Here is a 23712-nt window from a genome sequence, read left to right on the forward strand (position 1 = left end):
AGAAGGAGGTGAATAGGTAAAAGAAGATTGAAAACATGATTGTTTTCCAAGTAAGCGATAGATCTGTAGGGAAGATCAATGGGTCAAAACAAGCCCAAGCAAAACCACCACCTTGAATAAAGAGGATGACTAAGTTAACAATAACCCCTCCTCCACCAGCCTCCCTGGGATGGGCATTTGTGAGTTGTTGCATCTCTACCAGTGGGTTTGCTGAGCCTGGGGCCATGTAAACGAGTTCTCTTTCTGTCTTCCTGGTCACGGGAGTTTATTCTTTTTCACAGTCAATTGGAAAATAACAATTGTAAAGGCATTTTGAAGAATACATGCTTGGGGTGTTGGGCTACCTCTTCTTGGCCTGAAAATGTAGCAGTGGGATCAGGGATCACAAAGAAAACCATATAGCCTAGCTTTTATTTTTCAGCAAACACTTCTTGAATGCCTGCTCTGCTCCAGGTGCTGGCTGGGAGCTGGGGCCAATGCATGGTTGACTAAAAAGCACACAGTCCCTGCCCACATGGCACTTGGACCCATTGTTTAAGAAGCAAGCTTAGACTTGAGCCACACAGGACGAAAGTAGTGGCAGGAAAAGACAATGGTTTAATAATTTGAGTGGCAGCAGGTTTGGGAGGGTTTAGTGAGGGCAAGGAATGGGGAAGGTTTGGCAGGCTGACAAGACAAAGGTCCCTAACCTAAGTCTATGAGTCAATTAGTGCTCTTTTTTTTTTTTGTGGTACGCGGGCCTCTCACTGCTGTGGCCTCTCCCATTGCGGAGCGCAGGCTCAGCGGCCACGGCTCACGGGCCCAGCCGCTCCGCGGCACGTGGGATCTTCCCGGACCGGGGCACGAACCCGTGTCCCCTGTATCGGCAGGCGGACTCTCAACCACTGCACCACCAGGGAAGCCCAACTAGTGCTCTTCTGAATCCACTTTCTGCCACTGTCAGCTTCCCCCAGTGAGAAAATTGCATGGTCTCCTGTCAAAAGTAAGTTCTAAAAGAAAAGGATGGGCTTTGAATAGCAATGTCTGTGTTTCTATGACTGATTCTTCCCTTGCAGTGAGAAGGAAATGAGTGAGCCCCAAGACCGGTGGAAAAGCAAGTTCTTCTTTGGCATGTTTCAATTTAAAAGGCAAATTTTGTTTTTAGATTGTTCTTTCCACCCACCTTGAAAAAAATTAATTTTTGAAAGTATATTTCCCCTCAGCATCTATTTGTCTGGAAACAAAAACCAGCTCTTAAAATTGTGTTGCAATATGTATACTCTGAGGTGTGAAAATAGAGTCTTCGAGAATCTTGTAGATACTTGAAAGATTCAAGAAAATTTCATGGCTCAGCATTACATCGTGTTCTGTGAGAGCCCAGAGGGGCCAATTCTCAGTGCAGGTGGAAGATAATTATGCAACTTCTCTCAGGTTTCTCCTGCTCTCAGACAGGGTTTATTTTTATTCTTCTGGGGGTTGCTGGGAAAATCTTCAGAAGCCACCAAGAGGCCCAATAGCCATTAGGAACTTTGTAAAGAAGCTGGGAGAGGCTGAATCACATCCAACTCAGGCCCTTGATTTCCCCTGGGCTGTTGTTCTCGGTCAGTTTCCTTCTCTCTCTTCCACTATCCACCTTTGCCCGCCCTCCTCTTCTGCCTATACACTTGAGCTTTCCAGCAATACACCTTGGTTGTAAGCACCTGCTTGATTTAGCCCTTTGAGCTGAAGAAATTCAGACCTCTGTTAAATTAATTAAACAAGTGTCAACTGAAAAAAATGCACAACGTGAGAGTTGTGAGTTAAGCTTTATTTGGGGCAAAATGAGGATTATAGCCCGGGAGACAGCATCTCAGATAGCCCTAGAAACTGCTCCAAAGAGGTAGGGAGGCTGGTCAGTGTTACACATGATTTCAGTGAAGGGGGTGTACCTGCAGTTGAGCACATATTTTGGCAGAGGCTTGCTGCGAGTCACGAGGAGCAGATGTCACTGTTAATGATTTCAGTGCTTTTCTAGATATGAGGTGAGGCAAGACTTGGGCTCATAAAATCTTCTTCTGGAAGTGTCTAACTATCTAAAGCCCTGTTCTGCCAGTTTTTCCCGGAGCACAGAGGGCCTCATTCCTGCTCTCCACCTTGAACTCCTTTCAGGGGGTGTTGAAGGTCAGCGGCCGCAGCGGTTCGTGCTTAGTCCTTGTAGAAGCAGGTGGCAAGTGCCAATTTGTAGTTGGCACAGGAACGATTAGACTGAGGCATCTCTAATCCCATGGCAGCCTACGTAAGCAAGCCCAGATCTAAGCCCGTAAATGCCTCAAGTTTACAAGATCAAACAGATCAAACACTAAGGACAATCGATCACAAGCAGCCAACTAGGATTCAAGCTATAGCCAATCAAATCACTTCCTTTCTTTGTTTCCGTACTTTCTCTCTCTGAGTCTTTTCTCTAGCTTCTGTCCCGGGACTGCTCCTAACCACTTCCGGTTTGGTGTTGCCCAACTGGAATCCATTTTTGCTCAAATAAACTCAAACTTTTTAGTTGCCCTGGTTTATCTTTTTTTTTTTTTCTTCTGGTACGCGGACCTCTCACTGTTGTGGCCTCTCCCATTGCGGAGCACAGCCTCCGGACGCGCAGGCTCAGCGGCCATGGCTCACGGGCCCAGCTGCTCCGCGGCACGCGGGATCCTCCCGGACCGGGGCACAAACCCGTGTCCCCTGCATCGGCAGGTGGACTCTCAACCACTGCGCCACCAGGGAAGCCCCCTGCTTTATCTTTTAACACTCCTAATCAACTGTCTGGGAATTACAGACTGTCATACAGGATGGAACCTCTGACAGAAGAGCTCTTTTTCAGCATTTGATCAGGTTTTCATTACCTATTTGAAATATTAAAATGATCTATAAAGGTGAAGGAAACCAGGGAACTGTTAAACCTGAGGAAAAAAAACCTGATTTTATTTTTTGTTCATTTGCTAGTTGCAGAGTGCCAGCACATATGCCCAGCCCTGAGCTAGGCATGGAGATAAGTAAGACTCTATTTTTGTCCTGAGACCACAGCCGTTTCGTAGGGAAGAGAAACATCCAAATGGCCATAATGAAGTGTAGCACAGTATCACAGTGGTTCTCCTAAGATGCGAGAGGGACCTCTGCGGGGGGTGGGTGGGGAGCAATGAACAGGGAAGGATTCAGGCAGGAGCTGGTGTTGGAGCACAATGGGGTAAGCCAGTAGTTGTCGGCCAGTTGAGAAAGGAGTTTCAGGCAGAGAAGAGCAGAGAAAATGTTTGAAGACGTGGAGAGCATGGTGCGTCCAGCAAACTGCAAGGGGTAGAGGTGGGGAAAGTGTGGTCGGCAGGTAAGGTATGATGGAGGTGGGAGGGTGGGCAGGACAGGTGGATGGAGCACAGATCAAGAAGACCCTAACATGGTCTGGAGTTTATCATGCTGGGAACCGTAGGGTCGGACTTGGATCCTGCTGGTAGGAGGTTGGAGGTGGGTTGGAGCATGGTGAGCCTGGAGGCAGGGAGGCAGGAACAAAGCTGTTAAGAGTGCAGTTTCTGGTCCCAGAAACCGGGGGTATGAATAATCGCACCTCTGGTGAATCTGTTACTATGATGTCAGGAGCCTTTGTTCTGTAATCTCACCCCAGCACACTGTGAACATCTGATGGGATGCACTCTACTTCCTTAAAGATTGACTAGACCAACTGTTTAATAAGCATACTAGCAGCTTCCCTTAACTGTGACAATCTTCCCAGCTTTCCAGCCCAGAGAAAATGGGCGAGTTATTGGGACTGTCTCTGGCACTGGGTACACAGCAGTGAATGAAATGGACTGAAGTCGCTTCCCTGGAGGAGCTTACGTTCTAGTCGGGGGTAGAAAACATAAATAAGTCATCACGTTAGATGCTAGGTAACAAGGAAGGTGCTGGCCAAAATAAACATGGGAGGAAAACAGGGAGTGCCGGGGGAAGGCGGCTTGCAATTTTCACTAGGCACCAGGACAGCTTCAATGAGGTGATATTTTAACAAATAGGATCCCTGAGGACCTTTGTGTCAAGGGTTGAGTTGTCTAAAGAGAGGCCACCTGTGATCCAACAGTGTTTGCGGAGGTGGGAGACCAGGTTGACCATAGGAGACCTGGTGATCATTCTGGAAGGAGGTTCTAATCTGTTCCTCGGCTTGGAGCTGCTCCTGAATATTCAAAACAACTCACCAATCCCTCCTTTCCTTGACCCTCAATTTATTTACTAAAAAAAAGAAGTGTGCGACTCAACTGTAGCATCTGTTTTGCAGGGAGGCCGTTGTCTCTGACTCAATTTTCCAGCTGGTTTGACTATCAGGACACAAGCAGGTCATCTGACTGGCCCAAGGCCACACAGTGAGCAAAGGGTTCAGCCAAACATGAACCCAACCTTATTATTATTTAATTGCACAGTTTCTGGGAACTTTGTAGCTTTGTAGCAGATGGGATGCTAATCACATTCACTGAAAACTTAAAGGAGGAGCCTCAGTGCAGAACTCTGCATCTGGCTCAAGGAATGTGTATGAATCATTTCCCTAGTGGAGAAGACAAAGCTGGGAAATACCCCCTGCCCCCCATTTAAAGGCCATTTTGCACATGATGGCTGTTCTAGTGCAGCAGCAGTTTGGTTTGGCATCTTCTTCAAAGAACTCACTGCAGGGCCTCAGCTTTGCCCAATTAAGTTACCTTTTCTCTTTTTGCCCCCTTCTTCTTGCCTCTTCCCCAACCACCACCCCTCCCCGAGCAATTTCAAGTTCATACCCAAACTACTACAGTGTGAGGGAATTTCTGGGTACAAACTGCATGCCGTTGTGGGTGAAATCTTTGGGATAATTGCAGTGAGGTTGAATCTGACACAAGATTAGACAATTCGAAAGCCACCTTTTGGGCATTCTCATCTGTGACTGTCCTTTATGTTTACATTAATATGTTTGGGTTAAGTTTTTCAAGCTAATACATTCAGCTTTAGTTCTCTCAGTTTTGGATTTTTGTGTCTTTTTAAGCTACAGAACCCTATTTTCAAATGAAGATTGATGCAAAAACTTGGTGGTGCTTTCATGGAAGTTCCATTGGATCCTTGCCCAGTAGGCTTCTCCACTCTCCTCCTTACCCATCAACAACCCTCTGTGACTCATGGAACCTCAGGCAAAAGTCTTCAGCTCCCTGCACCTCAGTGTTCTCATCTGTCATTTGGGTCCATGATGAAGAAGTATAGTGAGGTGATGCATGATGATGTCTGTTTTTTGTTTTTTTTTTTTCCATACCACCAAGCAATTCTCTGACACCAGCTGGGTGTCCTACGATTCAACTCAATTCTGACACTATCTACTCAGAGATAGCATCAGATCCCACAGATTAAGGGCTCAGTCTTACAAGACTGCCCCCAACGTCAGATGCCAACTGCAAACCTAGGTTATCATCTGGGCTTCTGACCAACCAGCTATACGTTGGAGGTTTCCATGACCTCTTCCTTGGGTTTGATTAATTTACTAGGGCATCTCACAGAACTCAGAGAAGCATCTTACTTCCTAGATTACCAGTTTATTGTAAAAGGATATAACTCAGGAACAACCAGATGGAAGAGATGCATAAGACAAGGTATGGAGAAAGGGCCTGGAGCTTCCGTGTTCTTTCTGAGAGCACCGTTCTCCTAGGCACCCCAGTGTGTTTACCAACCCAGAGGCTCTAAGAAGTCCATCCTTTTGGGGTTTAGCGATACCTTCATTACAAAGCATGGTTGATTAAGTCATTGGCCATTGGTGATTGACCTCAATCTCCAGCTCCTCTTCCAACCCCAAGTTGGGGGGTGAGGCTGAAAGTTCCAATCCTCTAAGTTTCCCCTGGCAACCAGCTCCCATCCTTAGGCTACCTAAAGTCTTTTCAAAAGTCACCTCACTAACATAAATTCCAAGGGTTTTAGGAGCTTGGTGCCAGAAATGGGGACGAAGACCAAATATATATTTCTTATAAATCACAATATCACATGCACACACAGTGACTTGCATGCTAGATGTTCAATTAGTCTTCCATTCCTTGACTCATTCTTATTTGGGCTCTAATTCGTCTTCTTTATTTTTTTGGTTAGTAACGCTGCTTATGTGGATCCTTGGATTCACAGGGCTGAAGCTTTACTTACCCCATTCCCATTCCCTGACTCCACTCCAGACTAAGCCCCTTCACCCCAGGGAGTTTATTTCTTATTTTCATCCTTTTCACTGCCTTTCTAGGTGCCCCCAACATTTTCCCTCCAGATCATTTCATTCTGCTCTCTCTTCTCCCACCCCCTCCTCTCTAAACCCCTCAGCCACCAACAAATTGTTTTCCTTTTATTACAAAAAAATTGGAACACACATAAAAGTAGAATGGATATATGCCTTACAAAAATAAGGATATTTTATTAAATATTATTATATATTCACAGGAACATTATCATACCTTACAAAACACAATCCAAATACTTTGTTAATGTTATTTAATACCCAGTCCCTATTCAATGTCTTTTTATGTTTAGTTTGTTAGGATCTGAATGCAAATAAGGTGCACAGGTTGTGTTTGGTCCTCTTGATCATTCGTACCCTTTTCCCCAATTAATTCTCCCAAGACAAGTCCTGACCACTGGGTTTATAGTCTCCTCTTTTTATCCTCCTTTTGGAAGTGATTAGAAGGCAACGTCAAAGATTAAAGACAATCCCCATCTTGATAGGGTCTTTTGAGCATTCTCCATTGCATATTTTAAAGTCTAAAGCCCTGCATTTATAGTTTAACACGTAAACTTTCCGTTCTTTTGGGAAAGAGACATTTTGTTAATGACACTCTCTGAGGAAAATGGAGATGGTTCAAGTAGAATGCTTAACACTGCCCAGCACATAGAAAATACTCAAAAAGTTTATGGATTCTCAATTGGCAATGATGGTCATTATAATTATTGCATCTCAGAAAGCAAGACTTAGGGTCAGCTGACCTACGTCGGAAATCTTGGTTTTCTACTTGTGATTAGGCATGTCATAGAAGGAATAGCTCTAAATCTCCCTTTCATTAATTATGAAATGAGAATGATAACATCGCCTAGCACTTCAAGGAAAAGAGATAGTGTGGATAAGACACAAATAATATTACTGGGTACACAATAGGCCTTCAACTAAGGGTACTGTATATACCATATACGTAAAATAAAAATATTAAGTCATTCATTACCATCCACCTTATTTCTGTTTCTTCCCTATCTTTCAATTCACATGTGGACAGGAATCTATATACGTTTCAATGTATACGTGGTATAATAGAATATTTATTTAGGATTCTAGGTCTGTACTCATTTTTTGGTAGCAATCTAGCCTTAAGCAATTCTCTCTACCAGCTTGAGCACAGTTTATTCATTTGTAAAATAGGAAGACTCACATCTGTTGTGAGAACCTTACAAAGTCAGTATAATAGTCACATAGCTTCCACAAGGGAGAAAGGACTTTCAGTAAGAGTGCCTACTGACAGGCTGAGTCCAGAGAACACAGAATGGATTTTTAAATAAATGGATACAAATTCCAATGCTATGATTACATTCAGGAAGTAATTCATAAGTATTGTCTTTTTTTAAAAAAAAATCACATTAATCTTCCTGGGTTTACTTGCTTTTCTTTGCCATTGAATCATTCCACCAGGATTTCCTATGTTTTGAAGATTAAGAACTACAAAATGCTAAAGATAAGTTGACTCTTGGAGGTCATGTGTTAAGTGGGAAATCACCTTGACGCAATGGTACCCTCCAAGTGTATTACCATGTCACCTACCACAGTGGTCAGGAACATAAAGACTCAAGTGCCAGATTAAGATGTTTGAATCATGTGGTTTAATAAACACACAGTGAGAAGCAAGGGGGAAGAGACGGATGATTGACACACCAAAGGTGGCTACAAACAGGGTTAAAGGACCATACTCCTTGAATCCTGTATTAGGCAATGCCTATAGTCTCTCTCTTTCTCTGTCTCTGTTGCTTCTTCTGTCTCTCTGACACACCAGCCTTCCCTGCTGGGGTTATGAGGTGGACCAGAATTCATAATGAACAAGGGCGTCTGGAAGGGGCTTGAGGCAAACACAGACTTGCTTTTACGAGACAGACAGACAAGTTTGCTTGGTCACAGCTGTAGCTTGCCAGTTGGCCTGCTGGCTTTTACCTGTGTGCTGTAGGCAGAAAATTGGTAGAGCCAAAATAGGTGTTCCCAATGAATGGCCAACTTTAGGCCTGGTGAATTCTGAGTACCTTAGTGTCTTAATGTAACTCTGAATATTTCGTCTTTCCCACCTACCGCCAGTACTCGTGCTCAACTTACGTTATCTACGTTTAATGTGTCTCACCAGCCACTTACATCTCTTAATTTCCTCTATCCTCATTGGTCTGTTTTTCTTAGTTTACAGAGTCAAATAAAACATCCTTAAACAATACAGCAAACATATGTCATCATGCACTACAATTCTTGTGTGAAACAAGCCTGGACTTCCACTATCCCTTAATCTTCCTCCTGTTCTCAGATTGAGACAAGGAAGCTTGAGGGAAGGAATGGAGACCAGGTTCAGACATCAGAAGCAGACAAACATCCCAGCAACCGCACTGGGTCTTTCTGGAATACATTTGGAGGCAAAAGGACTATCAATGCATGTCAACCTTCTGCAGGCCACGTGAGACAGTGGAAGAAAGGCCAGGTAGGCCTGGGTTGAAACCCCAGTGCTTCCAATTGACTGAATAACATGACCCTGGGAGAACTGCTTACATTTTCTAAGCCTTCTTTCCCTAGCTTATGAAATAAGAATAGAATCATTTTCTGGAATTATATGAGAAAAGGCATGGAAAGAGCTAATTGTCTAGGAGGGCTTAAGATGAGACTCATATAAATGTGAGCTCTGCTGTTCTTCCACACACGTCTTCTGATGTCTCTTCATTCTAGGCTTCAGACTGTCCCCAAGCCAATGGCGTTTACTGTACCCATCAGGCTCAGGCTGCAATCTTGACTCAGGATGGTAACAGAGGGTGCCTCTGCTGGGTTTTGGGGCTCCCAGCAGTGAGGGGGCTTTGCCTTTTGGTGGGAACTCTCCTGCCGTGGGCACCATTAGCTGCTTTGGGTGAGGTCTCTTCGGCGGATGCTTCATCCTAGACCAAAAGTGATTCAAAGAAGACACAATAAATTGTGCTCAGGGCTGACAACCACGGCTGCCAAGGACAGAGCTGCACACAGCAGGCCTTCTTGTTCTGTTAGAAGCACTTGGAGCCCCTGGGGTAAAGTTTCCTGTAAGTGTGGGTGTTAAAACCGTTTGTTTTGGTGGTGTTTTTGATATGCGCAACTCTGTCCAGAGGCTACAACATGGAAAGCCTTGCCGGAAAGTCATCACAGAGGCATAAATAATAGCATAACCACAACCTGAAGCCCAGCAGTCATTCTCCACGCTCTCAGTCCCCGACGCCCCTTCTCTGGTCTCCAGCTCCAAACTTGTAGAGGTTTCTGCAAAGAGGTGCTAGGTGGAAAAATACTACAAATCTCTCTTGGCTCACCAGGGCCCGCCCATGCTGGGACGGGGAGAATTCCAAGGTGAACAGGCTGCGTTATCACCCCAGACTTTCTTGGCACAAACAGTCCATTTCCAGCCCTGAAACGTATTTTCAGAGGGTAATGGACAACCAGTCCCAGAGTAAACACAACATGGCCAGTTTGCAGGTGTTACGTTCCTTTGTGTTTGCCAAACAGATGTTCCTCTCTGGGACTTGGTCTTTGGCTCGTTGGGCTCCCTGAGCTGAACAGAAATGTCACTCTTTCTTGCCCTTTTCAATAAAATAAAGCAAGGTCTTCACAGGACAGGGCTCAAAATGAGCTGTAGATTTCACTTGCAAACTATTAATCTATTTGTGTCAATTTTGTTCTTTCTTTTTTTTCTCCCCCCACCCCAATCTGGATTAGGCCAAGAAACACAAGTCATAATAAACATGTGAATCTTGACCTTTAAAAAAAAAGTAACTGCTATAGCAGAGCTATAAAAATTACCCTGGGGAATTTAGGCTGCAAAATTCACGCCTGTGTCCCTGTGCTCTGGTTTGGCACGGGGTGCAGCGGACACCCGCACACATGCCAAGGCCAAAGTGGGAAGGTGCCAGTGCTATTTCTACCGCTCCCGGTCAAGACAACCGGCGTGCTGTGGACACTTGGGGATATTTGGACGGCATATTCCCTCTCTCTGTTTGGCCAACTGTGCTGAGCAACAGTGGGTCAGCTTGGAGAAGGCTGAGTGCTTCTAGAATGTCTGACAGATTGAGGGAGGTGGTGAAGTAGATGAACTTGGACTTAGGACCTGAGGCGTTCAAAAACCACTCCGAAATTCAATCTCGTGTCATTAGCCTAGAAAAGTTCCACCTGGTTCTTGTTGAACAAATCTTGGTCTGAGCATTGAACTGGTTTGATCATAGCTAACTGGAGATTTACAGGAGGCCCCTTTTACTATTAAACCTTAGAATTTTGGGGCAGAAAGGAGCTCCTCATTCTTTCATCCCAATTTTCCCCAGTTTGGGAGTAGCATCAGGTCATCACTCCTCAGTCACTGACTTAGCGTTATTCGTTCTCCCTAGGATAATTCCAGAGCACAGCAACCTGGGCTGCCCAGGGATTCCTGCCACTTGGGACCCCCCGAGTCTTTCCCCAGCTCATGATAAAAGGAGGTAACCCTAAAATGTCCTGGAGCTTAAAGTTTGATTGTGGAAAATGCACACAGCATGGTTGACTGCATAAGAAATTCAATGTCACACGTACTGTGTGTTCCTCAAAGCACTAGAGTTATAAGATCTATCTTCTTTGTGATCTTCTTTGATTCTAATTAATAATACCTTATTCTACCATAAGTGGTTGTGGTTTGTAAAACACTTTGGCTTACTTGATTCAGGACAAATGTATAAGGCAGGTGGAATTAGGGCCCCTTTGCAGGTGAATTAACTTGGTGAGTGTATGTGATTTACCCAAAGTAATTTACCAGTCAGCGGCAAGACCAGACTCCAACTTTAACCTCTTAACTCTAAATCCAGGGTTTTTCCAAGCAGGCTGGGAGTTCACTGCGGTAGGTGCCACTGTTCACGCGGTATAGATGAGGACATTGAACAGGGATTAAACAACTTTGCCTACAAAAAGTAGTTTGTGACAGAGCCTGAGAAACCTGCTTTTCTTGACTCCTAGTCCGATGTTCCTTCCGGGTCTTCGGGAAGCTGCGAAGGGAGGAATCTGAAAGTGGCAGAGATTTTGTGATCAGGTGAAAAGAAATCCAATATATAAATCCTATTTTCGAAGTGCTTATAAATTTGTAGTGTGTATGTCATCACAATGCATAAAATAAAATAGCAAAAAAATCTTTACTACGCATCTCTTCTATTTATGGAATCTATTGTCCAACTCTCCTTTTATATTATTACAATGTTTGTGTGTGGAATGTGTCACCTGTTAAATCAGTAATTTTGTATTCAAGACATGGTGGGTAATTCTATGCAGGCGTTGCGCTTGAATTTCCCATCTGCTGACAGAAGTGATGGAGTCAGTCACAGCCTTGCGATTTCTTTTCAATGAAATGCATTTGTTTTCCTTTTTCATCCTAGTTTTATGAACAAGATTCAGGGGTTCGCTCTAGACTGACAGAGAAGATGGAGACCTGGGAATTAGTTCTGTCACCTGCAGAAGGATTTGCTTTCCTTCCTGTCCATGTGTATTCAGACAGAAAAGCACATTCAAGGGAGGCACAGCAACTCCAGGGGATGGGACCTGCTGGTGGAATGTCAAGTATTAGGTTTGCTTGGACATCATCCAGTGGGCTTTCCCAGTGAAATACCACAGGGCAATTTCAATTCTAAGGTATGGACCCCTCCACCCCAGGCCAGGTCATGGTTCCCTGATATGGGCTTTCTCTGATGCCCTGCACTTATATTGTTTGGCCAACTCCACTATTAAACCCTTATATGTCTATTTTCATTATTATTATTAATTTATTAATTTATTTTTTGGCCATGCTACGCAGCTTGCAGGATCTTAGTTCCCTCACCAGGGATCGAACCCAGGCCCTGGTAGTTAAAGTGCTGGGTCCTAACCGCTAGACAGCCAGGAAATTCCCTATTTTCATTATTATTTAGAGTCAAAGGGTCTAATACAGTGCTTGGCATCCTGCAGGGGCTGATGTGAAGCAGTTGAATAAAGGCATGGAGGAATGACAAACGAACCTTAAATATGGCCTAATAGTGATCTCCCCTTTCTCTATAGGCTAAACATTTCAATATCCACTCAAAATTTAGCCCAGCCAGGAGGACCGTCGTGTTTTATTCTCTAAGCAAAACAAAATAGCTCTTTGTGTGTCGATAGACTTGCTCTTGGGTTTAAATTTTCTAAGCCTTGCTTGATGAAGTTAGGATGTAGGTATCTGAAAGCACCCCCCGGTCGTGACGGAATTAAGTCCAAATTCCTTGCCGAGCCCCCAAGATCTTCCTGCTTGTGCCTGACTCTGCAGTATGGAGTCGTCAGCCCCAAGCATGTGGCCGTCCAGCTCTCCTGGCCTTACTGCCCACACACTCTTGTTCCTCTGCCTCTTTGCATGTCCTGCTCTCAATCAGGAATGCCCTTCCTCCATCGCCTTTGCCTGGAAAGCTCCTATGCATATTGGGGAACCCAAACCAAATGCTACCTCCCTTTTTTCCTTAAAACTTTAAAAATCCCTCTTCACCCTCCCCACCTCTTGCTGGTACCTTTCATAGCATTTTGTTTATGTAGTAATTATTGTGCCTATCACATTTAACCAGAATTACTAGAAATCCTTCCCTCTTTATGGGCAGGTACTTATTCTATTAATTTGGGTATCCCTTGAACCTAGGAAAATATCTGGTACAGATTAAATGCTTAAATCTTTGTCGGATAAGCAACTGACTGGCTGAATGAATGAATGAGAGAGAAATAGAATGTAGAATGACGACGCACTTTTAACTTATGAAAAAAGATGAGATGGTTTATTCATAATTTTAGATCAATAGACATTTCTAGCGTGATCTACTGGATGACAAGCTTCTGGGTGACAAGCCACCCAGCTCAGTACCTGGCAATATTAGGGGTTAAGTAAAGTTTTGTTGACTGAATGAAATAGTTGTATGAACAAGTGGTCTGAGATTCTCCTGCAATTATGTAGGTTGACCTCTGGCTTCGTTTAGCTTACGTTTGGTGATCTTTTATTACAAGCCTGCCCCTATGCATTTCTTCTCTCTGTTCCTGTCTAATTCCTAAGCATTGGGGATGCTAATGCCCCCTTATGATATACTGCAAAAGATGATACAGGGAAGTTTAGAAACTTTGTGAAAGATGGTATTGAATACCAAGTAAAGGCTCACTGGTTATTTTCAAATTTGACTTTCCTTCCTTGGGTTTCTAGCATCCGAGATCATTAAAAATAGATAGCATTTTAGGCCATTTTAAACACCTATCTTACTTTATTTCCACCATTATTTTTGCTTTCTCTTTCTGTGGTTCTCTGAGGTTGAAGAGAGAAACCTCAAGGTTACTTTCAATATCAGACGGTTTCATTGCTCAGGGCCCACGTTCCTAGGTTACTTTATTCTCAACATTCTGCAGCTTTTTATAAAAAGATGGTTTGCAAAACCGTACTTTATAGTCAAAGTGTAGGATTCGAAAACTTGAAACTCAGATTAATATGACCACTCTAGTGTCACTTGGATTTAAATTGTGAGGAGAAACCGGGAATGATGCTCTTAGCTACCTAAGGAAATTAGGTGTCCCTCTTCTCACAGGACAAACATTTTTGAGCACCTGCCATGTGCCAAGTACATAGTCATGGTCAAATGCTTCAGGATGACAAAAAAATTAATGCCTTTTATTACAGATTTTTAACAATTCAAGTTTAGGTCATGCTTTATAACTGTTTACAGAAGTTTTATGTGTGTACAACTAATCATGAACATGTTTATTGTTTTTATTAGTCACACTGTGCTTAATCAGTATCTGTTGAATGAATAAATGATTGACAAGTAAAAAAATAAGTAAAATGTGGGGAGCATATTCAGCTAGATGATCTATCTGATGTGGAGGTCACATTCAAGGCTTTTATTGATATTGACATTTCACCAGCAGCTAAACAGCAAACAACAGTTTCACTTTAGATCCTAATATTCTCTCTTTTTTAATAATCCATCTGGGACAAGGCTGAAAATCCTTACTTACCCCAGCATCAGTGCAGCTCAGATCCATCTCCGATTTCTTATTTCCTCACCCCCTTTGATTTCCTTCCTTGTAGCATTTGTATCCATATCCGTTTCCTTCCTAGATTACAGGTTTCTTTGAGGCAGGGACTTCCTTATTGATTTCCTTCTCTCCACCCCAAAATCTGCTATAACGTGTAATAAATGTCTGTTGAATAAATACGGACTTGCTCAAAAGAACAACAGACCCCCAAAAGTGCAAAAGATAGAGGCACCTGAGCATGTTGACATTTTTTATTCTGCTTGAATTTTGTCCACACCAATGACTGAAGGTCTTCTGTTTTCCCCTCCCTTTTTTCCTAGTTGGAGGACTTTATGTACACTTGTTAAAAGAATGCCAACGTTGACTGGTGGGTCATTGATTGAATCTCAGAGAGTGAGGAAACAGGCCTCGGAGGGCCTGGCTCCACTTTCCCAGGCACCAGGCACAAGGCTGCTGGTGCAAAGTCCCTTGTGAAAGTCGGGCCTGAGTTCTTGACAAGCTGCAAAGGCACACGCTTTCAATTTTGCTCTGAAACAGTGTCTGAAATCAATACCCATCACACAGAACATGGCGGAGGCTGGGAGGCTGGCAGGGCTGCTTCTGACATTTCAGGAGCATCTCAGCTGTCCCTAAGGGTGGTGGTCTGGCCTTGTTCAAGCCCATGTGGTGCTGGGCAGGGGGAGCCTGAGCTGTTCTCTTCAGATACCCTGGAGCAGTTTTGATCCATGAGAGCCAGTGTGAGGAAAGAAGATCTGACACCCTTGGCTTGTGTTCTGGTCTAGCAGGGCCAGTTTTAATTCATTGAATTGATTTGTAGGGCTGACGTCATAAAAAAAAGTGATTCATTTTGTTGCTGGCAAGAGAAATGGAGAGTAATGAGCCATTCTGGGTGGATTGCTAAGGCTGATCCATGAAGAGGTAGATGTCTGGCCCACCAGTGGGTCAGGATATGGGTGAGCTCCTGACATACAGTCTTTGAGACAATGTGTGCAGTGTCCAGCATGGTGCCTGGTGGATCATCCATGTTCCCGAGTCTTAGAGCTTTTCTCCGATATGTTACACCTAAGTCTTTTCTTGGAATTAATATAGATGTGTACCCATTTTAAGAAAGATATACAATAAGGGCCATGTATACTTCTGAAGTAGGGAGCTATTTCTGGCACTTCTCATTGGGTCAGTTAACATCCAGTTACCCTTGTGGGGTACCCCATTTTCTCCCTGATCTCTTTCTTCCTGCAACTCCCAGCACCGCCAATTGTTTATCTGATGTGCCCTGAGGCTCATCTCTCTCCTGAATTATGGCAACAGGGCATCCTAATTGATCATTCTGTCCCCAGATTCTCCTGTCTCCAATTAAGTACATCCTCTGCATTCGGAGTACTCATTCTCACACAGATAGATCATCTTCATTTCCAGGTATATTCTCCAAAGCTTCTCATTATCATCGGTAGAGTATTGCCAAAAATAGGGTTATTGCATCTTTACCTCAGCCCACATACCAAACCCTGTCTCTGGCCTCTCCTTTCTGTACATTTCTAGGAATGTAGGACAGTTTGTCGCCTCTCAGACATGACCACTGTACTGTCAACTAACTCTGTTGTATGACAAGCTCCTCTTCACCTGCAAGACTCTGCTCAAACACCATTACTTTTCTGTAACTCTTCATGTTTTCCTGACACAAAGAATTAATCATTCTACCCTGTTCTGATCCCTTATAATGTTTCACATACCTTTATAGCAACATCAACCATTCAGTGTTATTTTGCCATTGATACTTATTTTCAAAAAATCTTCCATAATAAGCTATGAAGGCAGAAATTTTAATTTGTGTTTGAACTTTTTGTGCCCATCATGGCACCTGCTAGTTGTCTAGTAGGTGCTTTGACAGAAGTCTGGATTTCATTTTTTTTTAATAAATTTATTTTTGGCTGCGTTGGGTCTTTGTTGCTGCACGCGGGTTTTCTCTGGTTTCGTTGTGGTGTGCAGGCTTCTCATTACCGTGGCTTGTCTTGCTGTGGAGCACGGTCTCTAGGTGCATGGGGTTCGGGCTTAGTAGTTGTGGCACGTGGGCTTAGTTGCGCTGCAGCATGTGGGATCTTCCACCCGTGTCCCCTGCGTTAGCAGGCGGATTCTTAACCGCTGCGCCACCAGGGAAGTCCAGAAGTCTGGATTGAATCTTCAGGTTTGAGGCACATGAGTCCCTTGGGTTTGACCACTCATGAATATGACATATTGACATATTGATATTTATTGGTTGTTGCTACTACTTTAGGAGTTGTCTATAGATAGTATGCCATCTTAAAATCAGATCCTATTGGATCTCAGCACTAAAAGTTTCTTAATAGGCTTCTGATCCATGTACTTCTTTTGGTTTAGCACAGCGCTTCTTAAATTTTTTGTTCCAAAAATTCTGGGCTCTGATGCATACAGAATATCTGCATATATTGATAAAGTGTCCATGGACTTTCCAAAATCTACTCAAGAGATAGACTTACTTAGAAGTCTCTGGTGGAGAAGAATCTTTTAGAAAGAGGACTCTTTTTGTTTCATTGATATTCTTTTTTTTAAATTAATTATTATTGGAGTATAGTTGTTTTATGAGGGCTCTGTCTTGAGTTTTCTGCTAGGTGACTTATCTATGGGAAAGATGGGCTTATGAATGGGGAAGCCAGTTTTCATGATTTGTATTTTCATTACCTGGGAACAGCCTGAGACTAATTTGTGAGGCACGGAAATCAGCATGATCTTCAGGTGGTCATATGTTTTAATAGGACTGGTTTAAGTCATTGCTTCCATGGTAACTTGGCAGCAAGAGAAACCCACACTCTCTTCATATCCATTACCCATTTGTACTGAGGCGTAATTCCTGATGGATAGAAGACCAGCTAGAGTGCCTGGGTTTCAATCCTGGCTCCATTAAGGGGCATGACCTTGGGCAAGTCACTCAGATACTTTCAGCTTCGGTTTCCTCATCTGTAACATGGGAATAATAAAAATTGCCGTGGGGGATAAGATCACAATACGACACGTCGTAGAACATCAAAGATTTATGTAGAGGGCTTGGCTTGGTGCCTGGTGCAGCCTGAAGAAGTAGCCATTTATAATGATTACTTTTATTTGATGCTCTCTTTTATTTGATGCATTGAGCTGGTTCTCCTAGGCTTGGTTTTTTCAATTTATTTTTAAATTGAAATATAGTTGATTTACAACGTTGTGTTAATTTCTACTGTACAGCAAAATGACTCAGTTATACACATATAGATATTCCTTACTAGATTTGGTTTTGATTTATATTTCATACATTTGATAAGTGTTAATATTTGGTGAAAGGGAATACTGTGATTTTGAATATTTAAAATTGCCATTATTTACAACAACACACATCCTGTATGCCAAATGATTTTTGGAATGAAATATCAGTAGGAAAAAAAGGCCAACCACTTACTTAGAGAGCAATGCTTGTTAAATTTTAAGAATTTAGGATTAGAAAGTTACTTTATTTGAAACTTTTGTCTGATGTCTTTTGTGTTTTCTTGAAACACAAAAGTAACTACATACATTAGTAAATGATGAGTGTCCTAATTCTTTTAGTTTTTCTTAACCCTTTGGTTGTTCAGTAGGCAACAGGAGGTGAAAACAAATTCTAGTCTTCGTTCTCATATGATATCAGAGAAACTGACTGAGAAAATATATTCAAATTGGTATTTAAACACTTTTGAATACATATCATGTGTCAGCTACTGCCTTTGTATGTAATGTCTCAATTTTCATAAATCTGTTAGACAGATCTTATTACTTGATTTCAGAGGTGAGGAAATGAAGGCCTGGGGAGGTTATAAAAAGATTATCTTATAAAAAGATGCTTTTTCTATTGAATTAACATTAATTTGACCTTTTGTCTGGTTTTGCTGATTTCAGGTGAACTGGATTGAAGGAGGGCTGAGTCACTGACATGGTAGATCAGTTCTCTCATTTGAACAGCAGGGTTTTTACAGCCTGCTTTGTCAGGAAAAACATTCCTTAGAGTATCGCTTTTTGTTTAAAACAGAAATCATTGTGTTGAATGCTTCTGATTTGGCTGTAGAGCAAGCAAGCACATGCCCTCCAGAAATATCAAGAAAGGAGAAGCTTACCGCATGGCAAACTGCCTCCACTTCTCATCCAAAATAGACCTCTGGCTGAGGTAATGTCAAAGCCTGTTTCACATTCCTTTGGTGGGGCTTACAGATGATCTCTTTAGGATAATCTCTTTGGAGCAACATCATTTGCCTAAATATTAATTTGATACTATTCTACATTTTGTCATTGTTAAATCATTTGAAAAGGTAGCTTTCTATAATGGAGCTAGAAGCATTTTTATTTGTGTGTGATGGGTTAGAGCAGTGGTTCTCAACAAGGGGTCCATTTAGCCCCTTGGGACATTTGCCAATGTCTGGAGACATTTTTGCTTGTCCACAGCTGGGGGTTGCTACTGGCATCTAGTGAGTAGAGGCACGAGATTCTGCTAAGCATCCTCCAGTGCCCAGGACAACACCCTCCAACCCCCTCCCCCACCCCCCCTGCCCACCACCCTCAACAGAAAATTATCTGGTCCAAAGTGTCAATAGTGCCAAGAAACAATGCCTTAAAATCGCTCCCATATTTCTAATCTGAGCCCATTTAAAAATATTTATCTCTTCCAGCACAAGCAGAGTTAATGTGGTGTTGAATTCTGTGGCTTTATCTCAACTCCCAAGTCTGAGATGATCAATGCCTCGAATTCTTTCCTTGCTGTCAGTTATTGACTTTTTCTCAGTCTCTGGTATCCAAGCTCTTGTTGCTGGGGGATGCTTGTAGGATGGTGCGGGAGCTGAAGGAGAGCTTGCACCATTTCCTACCTCCCTGAAACGTGCCTTTAACTAGATAGAGAAAAATTATCTAATAAAATAAATTTACCACTAAGCCAATGAAGAAATTCTGGAGACAGGAGTAGATGATCTTGCTGATAAGAATTAGAAATATGACTTGAATATCTTTGAGGAAATAATTTATTTATGCAGTGGATAAATTCCTCTCAAGTCATTTAAAAATATGATTGTTGCATTCTTAAGACGAAGAATCCCCCATTTACCTGCCAAACATTCTGGGTGTTTCCACTGGTATTCCATCTTCAATAAATGAAATATGATGCTTGTGTGGTTATTTTGTGTCAAATTTCAGTCTGATTTCTCAAACCTTGTCTACATTCATGTACTTAATTAACAAACTAATTTTTAAAACCATGTTTTGATGCCTAATATCAATACATTTTAGCACTCTCTCAGCTCCTGAGCAAGGCAAATGTGAACAGAATATGGTTCTTGTGCTTGAAAAACTGATTAAGTTTGGTGGAAAAAAAAAGACTTTTAAGCAGATATTTACAATTAATGGGGTCAGTGCTATACAAGGAGAAATGCAAAGTGCTCTGGGAACACACATAGGACAAATTATGTTTTGGGAATAGAGAAAAAATTTAGGCACAAGGTAATAAATGTGTTGGGTATTGAAGAATGAATAGGAGTTTTCTGGACAGAGGAGTGACAGTCAGAAGCAAGAAGATATTAAAGAGCATGGATTGATTGATGTTCTGTGGCAGGAATATGACATGAATAGGAACGAAGAGCATGAGATGAAGCTGGAGATTTTTCACCTAAATATGATGAGCTCTTTGGGGGAAGGGGATCTGCCCTATTCTTTGTATCCCTGGTGCTTGGGACAGTGCCAGGAACATAGCATCTCACAGCATCAGCAGCAGTAGCAACATCAACACAGCAAGGGATTGTAGATTGTGTGCTCCAAGTCTCTAAGTAGAGAAACAATACCATTAGAGTTAGAGGTACAGGGACAGGGTAGATAGGAACAGAAGTGGGAAGTCTCATCCTAAGGAAACTGTAATCAGGGCAAGTTGTCATAAGGACCACGGCAAAAGAAAAGAATGGAAGAAAAGGGGTTCTAGAGATACTTGGTAGGTAAATCTAGTAGAACTTGGCGAACAAGTGAAATTGAAGAGTGATATAAGTGGTAGTTGGAGGTGCTGTCATTCATAGTGTATGCAGAGTATACTTAGAACAATCTAGTTGTCAGAATGTCATATTTGAGGGAGCACCTTCAGATGCCTTGGATAAGCAATGCTCTGGTTGAGAAATATTGGCCTGAAGATTTGCTGGCTCACATGGTGATTGTCTCCCATTCTTTGTCTTCAGGAACCTTGGCTACTGGCTTCTGAACCGCCTTGCTTGGCGCTGGCATCTCTGTGACCTGCCAGGATGGGTCTTGGCCTTACCATCCCTTTGCCATCCTGGCCCACCACTCCCAACTTTAATCACAGACTCAGACAGTTGCCTGATCTCTAGATTCTGGTGACAGCCTGCCGACTTGCTCTTCTTGCCCTCACCAAATTCACTGACCAAGCACATCGCACAAGAAGAGGTGAGTGAATCTTTTCCTTACTTTGATGGTAAAGTCAGCATTCCTTTTACATTCCAATGGCCACAAGAAAGTGTATAGTCTTTCTTGGTATCCATGGAGGATTGGTTCCAGGACTCTCAGCCGAGGATTCCAAAATCTGTGGATGTTCAAGTCCCTTATATAAAATGATGGTAGTACAGTTGGCCCTCCGACTCTGTGGTACCACATCTGTGGAGATGGTGGGCCGGCTGTATTTTACCACAATAACCCTAATATATTCCCCTCCTTAATAAGATATACAACAATTTCTTAACATGTTTATTTCTACCAAATTAAGTTTTGAGAACCATTCTTGTTAGTAACACTGATCTAGGATATTTTTGTGATAGGAAATTAACTTTGGCATGCACAACAGAAAGAACAACAAATTCTACATAGACCACCTTTGCTGTGAGATTTACATTTCTGAGTCTCTCAAGAAATAGAGCACAGCAGCTCTGACTGTCTTCACATCTTTACGTTTGATGGTGCCAGTAGATTTTCTCAACATTTATTCTAAAAGGGACATGCTTAGTGAGTTCCTTAAATGCAGGATGATTCTGATTTTATTTGTGGAACAGCTCCTCCTTTAGCATGGCTTAGTGCAACAGAATGCATCTGAGGCCTGCTATACGGTCTAAAATTAGGAAGTTTCATGCAGCATATTGCCAAATGAACTGCATCATTTGGGAAAGTACACAGTCCAGTGAGATCTAGGTTTGACTTCCTGGTCTACCACTTTCTTGATGCAAGATACTTAACTTCCTTATGCCTCAGTTTATAAAATTAACATCCCAGAGTTGGTGTGAGTATAAAACAAGGGAGTGTATTGAAAGTATCAGCAGGTAGATAGGTCCTTCAACAGAAGTTAGAGGTTCTGGCTCAAGGTCTGGCTCACATTCAAGGAACACCAAACCACAGAAATGCCCTCATCCCCTGTTAATGCATCAAAAATTTAAGCTAGTCAGTCAATCTGGCACAAAGTGGTCATAAAGATATATATTTTCCAATTTTAGTCTTTTTATACATGGAAATTGGGTAGACATGGAACCCATGGACTTACAGTTAATAATAAATAGTTCAGTCCATGGCTTACAAGGCAGAGTTGGGGCCAGGTTGTGAAGAAGGGGCAACGGAAGACTGGACATATTCGAACATAGTCCATATACTGTTAACCAACCGCTGCACAGAACCAGGTTCCTTCCATTTGCTCTTTATGACCACCCTGCAAGGATATACTGATTCAGTTTACATATGAAATAACACAAGCTTAAAGAAGTTAAGTAACTTTCCAAGATCACTTGGCCGGTGAGGATGGATAGCTGGGTTTGGTTTCAAATCTCATGCCTTTCCAATGCTCCATGCTGTTTCCCAGGGACTGGAAATGAGCCCATTTGTAGATACTGAAAACAGGAGGGAGTTTTGAAATCTCTGCTCTCAGGAGGTAGGCTGTCTGCGTTGACTATGTCGATAGAAAGCAGGACAGATTCAACCATGGGGCAGTCAATCTAAGTCTTCTGGAAGGCTCTGCCTGTCATCCCCAGGAGTCCTGCTCAGTCTCTTTCATCCTTGTCCCCATGGGCCCTGCCCTGCTCCCGGCTGAGGAAGGGTCTTGTCTTTATAGGGTGGGTCAATGGTACTCAGTCACCAAGGTAGCGACATTACACAACTGGGTTGCTGATTCTTAACGCTAACGTTTGGTTTACAGTTACTAGACTTTTCTATGAGCATTCTAGGCTGGTCTGGTTAATATTTACCTATTGCCTCATTTTAAGAAGGGACTTAGGCAGTTTTTAGAATGTAGTAATAGCAGTAGCAGCAGATTAAATGACTATAATGGGAAAATAAAATGAAGGCGGGATTAAATCAACACACAAAATGCACACCTCAAAGACACATCATTGAGTACCATGAATGTTGGCATAGAAAGGTCCCAGGGAGGCTGTTGCTGAGATTTCTGATCTAAGCTGATACCAGATGAGGCTCTGACCTGGAGACTCTACCTGCTTGTCACATCCTTGGAACAGGTCATGCCTTATCTGCTGGTACATGGTCTGGATGTTGGACTATGCAGAATTCTGCCAGGTCATCATTTCCAAATGGCTTTATGGGAGAGGATGTGTTGAAGGAGAGTAACAACTAAGAAAGCCTAGGTACAGGGCATTGTGAGGGCAGTCATAGGTTGTATTTCTGTGTCAGAATTCTGGGTCAGAAGCAAACTATCCTGCTGCCTCAAGGCATGGCACTGTAGGCAAGAACCAGTGTCCTATTTATAGGGAGCTAGTCTATCCTAGTGGTTAGGAACATAGATTCTAAGGAAAGTAAGACAGGTTGAATCTACTTAGTAGTTGAGTCACCTTAGGTAAGTTGTTTGATGTCACCTCTCAAAGATAGAGCTGTTTTCCATGTTACATACCTTACTGTAAAGTTCCATACAAACGCAGTTTAGAGCAAAAACACTTATACTGGCTATTTTTAAACACAAGTTAATGTTAGAAAGTGTAGATGCATTTCCAGACACCCATTACCCAAGAGTTTGATTCATCAACACTGCCCAGAAATGATTAAATGTTATTTAATAAACTTAACGTAAGTCATAAAGAAACAACAAGAGGCTTTGTCAATCACTCTTAGATAAAAAATGTTAACTCTTGATCTGATGCAGGAATTATGGCACTCAGACCACCTGGATAAAAGTACAACCTAGAGAAAGAAGTGAATTAGGGAGGAGAGTGAAGAGGAAGGCGGAGTGGTAGAGGATCCTTATATTCACCTCCCCCAACTTCTTGGCATCCAGGAAGGAGGATGCAGATGGGGGCGGGTGACAAATTTTATTCAGTCTGAAGATTGCTTCCTTTTGAAGCTTTTCTTAGAGACAGAAAATAATGAATGTCACTTCAACTTCCTTTGATTATGAGTGTTACTGTCCCTGCGATATCGTTTTTAAAATATACTATGCCAATGTATTTTATTCTCCTTAAATTATGTCCAAAGGGCAACTCATC

General features: G+C 42.5%; 1 long non-coding RNA gene across 1 annotated transcript in view; it reads left to right on the plus strand.

Annotated features, from left to right (window-relative positions):
* Positions 1-998: 998 nt before the first annotated feature.
* LOC149750015 (uncharacterized) overlaps positions 999-23712 on the plus strand; it is a 72011-nt gene continuing 49297 nt past the window's right edge. The window contains exons 1-2 of the long non-coding RNA XR_016392017.1: positions 999-18425; positions 20464-20689. This is a non-coding gene — a long non-coding RNA (uncharacterized LOC149750015). The remainder of the gene's footprint in view (positions 18426-20463; positions 20690-23712) is intronic.

The sequence above is a fragment of the Delphinapterus leucas genome, chromosome 2 (genome assembly GCF_059928025.1).
Source record: "Delphinapterus leucas isolate spDelLeu-1000000601 "Yukka" chromosome 2, BTC_Dleu_Yukka2, whole genome shotgun sequence".
Classification (NCBI taxonomy): domain Eukaryota; kingdom Metazoa; phylum Chordata; class Mammalia; order Artiodactyla; family Monodontidae; genus Delphinapterus; species Delphinapterus leucas.